This window comes from Phoenix dactylifera, unplaced genomic scaffold (genome assembly GCF_009389715.1).
Source record: "Phoenix dactylifera cultivar Barhee BC4 unplaced genomic scaffold, palm_55x_up_171113_PBpolish2nd_filt_p 000649F, whole genome shotgun sequence".
Lineage (NCBI taxonomy): Eukaryota > Viridiplantae > Streptophyta > Magnoliopsida > Arecales > Arecaceae > Phoenix > Phoenix dactylifera.
In genome coordinates, this window is record NW_024068039.1 from 71,620 (window position 1) to 78,853 (window position 7,234).

Below are 7,234 nucleotides of genomic sequence, written 5' to 3' on the forward strand. Positions count from 1 at the left end.
TTCATCTTGATTCTATTTTAATGGATCTCATCAAAACCACTATAAATATGGCTATTCTTATATTTATTTGTTAAGAAATTTTTGTTTGTGTACCTACATTTTCCTCATTTTCTTTCATCAAAAGTATGTTCCTCATTTTATCATTCTATGCAATGCTGCCTCTCCATTAAATTTTGGGTTGATGATGTCGAGACATGGTTTCTAAAGTTTGAAACGACAATATTATACTTTTGTGTCAATATTCTTCAGAAATTTTTGAACTCCAATTTTATATTTTAAACATTTTTCTTAGAATTATTGAAGCATAATGGTGATAAAGTTATTTTGCACATAGTATGTTTACTTGTTAGCTCAAAACTGAATGGAATGGAAATTGTTGCAAGAATAAAATAAAACAACATATGTGTGTGTGTGTGTGTGTGTAAGAAGATAAGAGAGATTCCTTGTCGGTCAGCCGAAGAAGACAACAAGTGGAAGCAACCGATGCTTTGCTACTTCAATTGACTCCTCTATTATATATATATATATATATATATATATATATATATATATATAGTGTTGCTGCTAGAATTTGAGTTGAGTTCAATCACTGCTTGAGGTGTGCTTAGATCAGCCGAAACTGAGGTGCGCTAAGGTCAGCCGAAACCGATGAGGAAGGTAGGTTAGTCAAGAGTCAAAGAACAGTTTCAAAACACCATTAGCTCCACACCACTGCAATAAAATCAACTTGCAAAGAAGTTGACCTGCCGAAAGATTTTCGATGGGGGACCCTCCGATCTTAAGTTAGTGGAGATTTAGAAAAATAGTGGGAAAAAAATAGAATGAGAATGGAAGAGTGCTCGAGAGAGAGAAAATGCTCGAGCGTGCCAACCTAAGGGTCCCCGATCACCTATTTATATAGGTAGGGGTGAGTATCCATTACCTTATTTGTTGGGAGGCACGATAATTGCACAATAACGGATCTTCGCGATATATCCACGACGTTAATTACGTTGCTTGTACATTTATGGCCGAGTTGGGTCAACCGTTGTTGAGACCATAAGTGCAACTCCTTTAATGAATTTTAGCATTGCTCTACGGCCGGTTCGACCAGAATAAGACATCGGTCTATACCGAAGTTATTCACCTCGGCTGAGGCCGAGGCTTGAAAGATCAAGATAGTCTAAGTTCAGGATGACCAATATTCTTTCCATCATATATATACATATATATGTGTGCGCGCGCGCACGCGTGATTTTAGTTATTGTAGTAAATCCTATTTTCTAGGGTGCGGGCGTATGCAAAAAACCCTAATAATCTATATATGCGTAGATGAGGATCATTTGAAAATAAATATGATAATAACTTTTAAATTATCAACAAGGGTGATTACTAGCTTAGATAGTAAAGTCCAGTGTGAACTTATACAAGAAATTGGGGTTTGATCTTGCCTTGGCGGCAATTTGTAGCCAAGCTTCACCGAGTTTAGTTATCTAAGAAAACTATTGAATGCATTAGTACCACGTTAGCCTAGGTAAAATTTTTCTCCTCCTAACTATCATGCATCGTGACTTGATTGAATTTGCTCAATGCACAGGATTGGTGTGGTTCACATTTGGTCTAAATTGTGGTACAATACTAATCACCTCAAGACATGTAGCATGTTAACTATGAAGAGGAAATAATTAGCATCAGGGCTAGACCTATTACCATTTTCATTACCATTATGTAAAGATATAAAGGATACTAATGGAAGAAGAGAGTATTCTTTAAATCACTATTTATTGAACAAGAGTTTTGTTTTAACTTTTCATGCTCCGACCCGAGTTCATAAGTCAGGGGTTGCGGCAACTGCCACATACTTATAGAAAACTCTTCCCACAAGACTCAAACTTTAAATAAGCAATGTTCAAACTTTAATTTAAATTACTAGAATCAAATTTTAATGTGTCATAGAATCAACAATATTTAAAGATATATTGCATCAACTCTAAAATAAAATCTAGTATAAATAAGGATGTCAAAATTTTGTCTCTATTTGCTCTTAATAATAAATCTCCGAGTCAAGCTAATTCTTTAGATCTATAACAATAGTAAGAAATTGTATAATGAGCTAGACAGCAAAGTAATGAATACATTAAATAGATAATTCATGTAATAACATATGATACAATAGTAAAATACTAATTACCACGAACCTGTGTAAAGATATAACCAATTTCGTTTTAAAATATAAATATATTAAAATCCATATCTTTTAAATATTCATATATGTAATCATAAATATGATTCAAAATAAATCATATTCAACTCAACAGTGTTTAACTATTGCCACACTTATATTTTGTGGCTAGGCCAGAACTTTACTTATACTCTATAGAGTGGGTCAAAATATCCACTTATACCTTGCGGAGTAGGCTAGAATACCACATTTATACTCTGTAGCGAGGCGAGAAGTAGAATCAATGAGTTTAATAATAGTCAGAGTGTCAATGGAAAGCCCTCAATTGGCAAGATCCAGTATATAGTCAGATTGAGAGTTCAAATCCAATATATGTCCAATATTTTTAAAAAAATATTATATATCATAATCCCAAAATATACATATATGATGTAAGATCAGTAAATAATATAATAATTATCCAAAAATATTATTTCAAATTATATATCTATTTTTCATTCAAAATACTTTTTTATGAAATTCATAAATCACATATAAATAGATTAACAATTTATTTGATATAAAAATAATATTATATAAATAAATAATCTAGAAATGGTAGATTATTACTTATCTTGCTAACAAAATCAAACTATAGGTCTAAATAATTTCAACAATTATTTTTAGATCTAAAACTTTGGCAAGCGCTCAACTGAAATCTCCGGTGAGCATCGTAAGCCAAGACCATTAGAAGTCAAAAAAAGAAGGAGAAGGAGCCAACGGTGATCTAGTAGTAGTGATCGACAAAACCTATAGGCGGTGAGGCAAAAGAGTGTGTAAGTCTTTAAATAGTCGTTAAAAGAGTGCGTAGGTCTTTAAATAGCTATTAGAAGTTAGGTTTTTTAGTTTATGTAGAAAATCGGGATAGAGGAGAAATCCGTCTCCTATTCCAAGTCGAACAAGGCTATATCCTTTTTTCGATTTTCTACTTCAAGTCGAATAAGGCTTTATCATTTTTTTTTTTCGTCTCCTACTTCAACTCTTACATCTAGACTTGTTGTTACATAACTAGTATAAATAAAATTATTGTTTTATTTAGTTAAATAATGCAAATGCTAAATAATGACCAATAATTATTTTTATCATAAAACCACTATTAATTATAATATAATAACAATCTAATACCATCTAACTAAATTTCTATTATAAATTTGTGTCAATGAACTTCTCTAAACCATTGTAAACTGCTGAAGACATTTGCAAATCAAGCTAGTAAGTAGAAGGTTCTTAGGAATCTATTTAGGATGCATTTAGTTTGTGATCAGAATCAAAATTAGAATGGATTGAAATACAATCCGAAATAGCCATCTTTTTCAATGTGTTTAGTTTGTGAATGGGATTAGAATCGGAATCTTTTTAGAATTTGAACATTAGGGAAGAATCTGAATTGAGTTTTGAAAATTTTAAGCTTCCTATTTTTTTCTTTAAATTGGAATAAAAATGGAGCTCCTCCTAACTAAATATTTGTACATTTTTTATTGGTATTGCTAAACCGGAGCCTAGCATCTTTTAACGAAATATGGCCTTAATTAATATTAAAACAGCCGTTGTTCTAAGCCATGATCAACTTCGAACCACGTGTCCAACACAAGAGAATCATTTGGCTCCCACGTGGAAGAAGAGCCCAAACCGAAAAAGGTGAGTTGACTCACCCACGTACGAATCAAGTTTTATTTTTCTCTGTTTTTTTTTTCTCAACGTGACAAAACTAAATCTACAGCACAAAAAAAGTGATACGTGAAAAATTCTCAATCTAAGCTTGCGAGGAAGAATTACTTGCAGCCAGTCTCAAATCCCAGACTGCCACGTTTCAACACGAGCTTTTGCAAGGACAGGCCATACCGGCTGTGCTGTCAGAAATTATTGGACAGGCAGCTTGGTCCGCCCGACCGACGACGCAGGCGATAACTTGGAGTTTTGTTCAGGGACAAGGAACCGAGCCCTGGCACAATGCGTGAGCGCGGCAACCGAGGAGGAGCCGTCCCTATCCACGCCTTTTTTTTTTTTGCTGGGAGCTTTCACACCTCTTCGTTACTTTTGAAGTACATTTTTTTTTTTAACCTTCTGGCTTGGGCTTTATAAAAGACAAATATAAGAAAAGGTAAACACAAACTTTGTCATCTCCCGCGGGCCTGGCCGCGTTGGAAATTTAGATGTAGCTCGGAGCCAAAGAAAACCTCCTACCACTTACAGAGATAATTAGCTCGACCCATCGAACTGTTGATCGGATCAATAATAGCTCATCATGTTAGTAAAATAGAAAAAAATAAGCAATTTTTTTCCTAATTTGCTAACTCATCATATTAGTATAAAATAATAACGCATCATACTGGTATCTTTGGAACATCACCAATCCATATTACTAAAAGCCCCATCCTTTTGAACAAAAGCAAGCCGTCTATCTCCATTAAAAGAACCCATCTAATATATTTTAAATTAAAGGGAAAACAAAGTAAAAGCAGTAGTGCCTCTCGCTCTGTTCCCCCAATCAAATCCTCCCGTAGAGGAGATCACGGAGGGTGTGTACAAGGCGCATCACTGGTTCAAACAAAAAGAATCCTATCTCTGATACCAAGAAGTACCTCTCCAACCTCGCTAAAAGATATATGCAATAGCATAATGAAGTCAAGTTTCTAGCTCTTGGCATAATCTAATCGGAAGAAAGAAGATTTCTCTCCACCTGCTCAATTTGAATCTTTCAAAATAAATTATAAGAAGATAGAAGAATTACAAAAGTAGAGTTTAAATTCTTTTTCTTTTCATTGATTACATATCATAAACTGAGATATGCAACTATTGGAAAAATTAAATACGCACGCGGTTTAAATTCTTTTTCTTTTCATTGATTACATATCATAAACTAAGATATACAACTGTTGGAAAAATTAAATGCGAACGCGGTAATTCTCGGTCCGCGTGCGCTATTTCCAGCGATTGCCATTGGGTGCCTTCCATGGATTTTGGGAAATAAAGGTGCATCGGCCGCATCCGCATTACGAGGACGTGTGCCAACCCCCCTTTGGCCTCCGCATGCGCGTATGAAAAAAAAAAAAGGAAACACCCCCTCGGATTTACGCGCTTGAAAACGGCTCTGCAAATTTACCGCGGACGCGTCCGCAAAAAGACCGTTTTGCCCCTTTAATCAACCCTATATATACCCTTCAATTTCATCTCTTTCGAGACACGAAAAACTAGAAAAAATTATTGAAAAAATTCTAAAGAAAAGTAATAATTTGGACTCCTCAAGAGATTTATTATACCTCCAAGAGGTTTATTATACCTCCATTTGGACTCCTCAAGGAGTAATTTCCAGATCTCATTCAAACAAAAAATTCGAAAATTAGTTAATACAGAATAATTTAATTCATTGAATTGACTTATTAGATCTCAATCAATTATTCTAATAAGACAATAAATCTTATAATTCATTGAATTGACATTTTAGATCTCAATTACAATAATTAATTTGTTAGCACAAAATTAGTAATTAATTATTCTAATAAGGTAATAAATCTTATAATTAATTGAATTGACAAATTAGATTTCAATTATAATAATTGTTTTGCTAGCATTAAATTTAGTAATCAATTGTTACTAATTCAAAAAATTCAAATAAAAAATTTGAAAATTAGTTAATACATAATAACAAATTTAAGTTTGCACTTAGGTTTTTCTAAAAATTGAATTTATATGATTTCTAGTGACTATATCTACTAACTAATAGTGTCAAAGAAAATCTTATGTAAAAGGCATACATGCCTAAAAAAGGCTGGTACTTAAGTGAGCCTAATGCTCCACCGCCGATCTGGATCTGATCTGGCTATTAGTTTTTTGAATATATCAATTAGACATCCAAAGTTTAATATAAATATTGGTGCAATCTTTTGACATAGACTTTTTGCCTTCATTCAGGTTTCTGTCCCTTTTTTATAACCTTGAACCTATGGCTTCAAATTCTAGTGACCACCTTAGTACCAAATCCGAAAAATTTGATTGCCATAACTTTAGGAGATGGTAGAACCAAATGCAGTTCTGGCTCATCACGTTAGGGTTGATCTCAGCCATAGGTGAAAGCACTACTGAAGTTGATAACGGATCCAACCCAACTACTTCACAATATGCTACTCGCCAAAACTCAATCTCCTCCAACACTGAACCTTCTGCCTCCTCCAGCATACCCTCTAGGACACTTGATGAGAAAGACTATCATTACATCCATAGAATCCTAGATGCCCTTTTTGAGAGGCTGTATGCTATCTATTACGCAGCCAAGAGTGCCAAAGAACTCTGGGACACCCTAGATAGCAAATATTGTCTTGATGATGCTGGGGTAAAGAGGTTCAAGGCCTCCGACTTCAATAATTTTAGGATAGTGGACTCAAAGCCTATGAATGACCAAATCCATGATTTTGAAACCCTGATCCAGCAGCTTAGGGCTAATGGAACCAATTTAGATGAATCATTCCAGGTAGCCTGTCTGATAGATAAACTACCTATTTCCTGGTCTGATTTTGCTAAGATTCTGAGCAATACTCAAGGAGGTCTCACCCTAACCCAAGTTTTGAACTCCATTAGAATTGAAGAGCAGCATAACCTCAGGAGTAAAACCTCTACTGGACACAAGAATGATGCATATAGTGTAGAGGCCCCTTCTAAGAAAAATCTGAACCGACTCTTCTATAAGAATTTTAAAAAGAAACCCCACAACCCTAGAAACCCTAACCACCACTACAATGAAAAACCTATTCAATCCCAGGAGCAGAAGAAGAAGAAGGAGGAAGGTGGTACTCGTTTCTGTTATGTGTGTGGTCGGACCAACCATTTGTCTCCCAGTGCTTCTATAAAAAGATTGCACCTCTTCAATCCAAGAGGAATGGTCCACACACAACCAGTGCTCTAGTCAACATGGTGACTTCCGACGCTGGCTTCTCTGAGACAGCTTTCAGGTCTGTTTCCTTCACTTCTGAAGTTAACATGACTTTACAAGCACTTGACTGGTGAATTGATACCGAAGCTGGTATTCATATTTGTTCA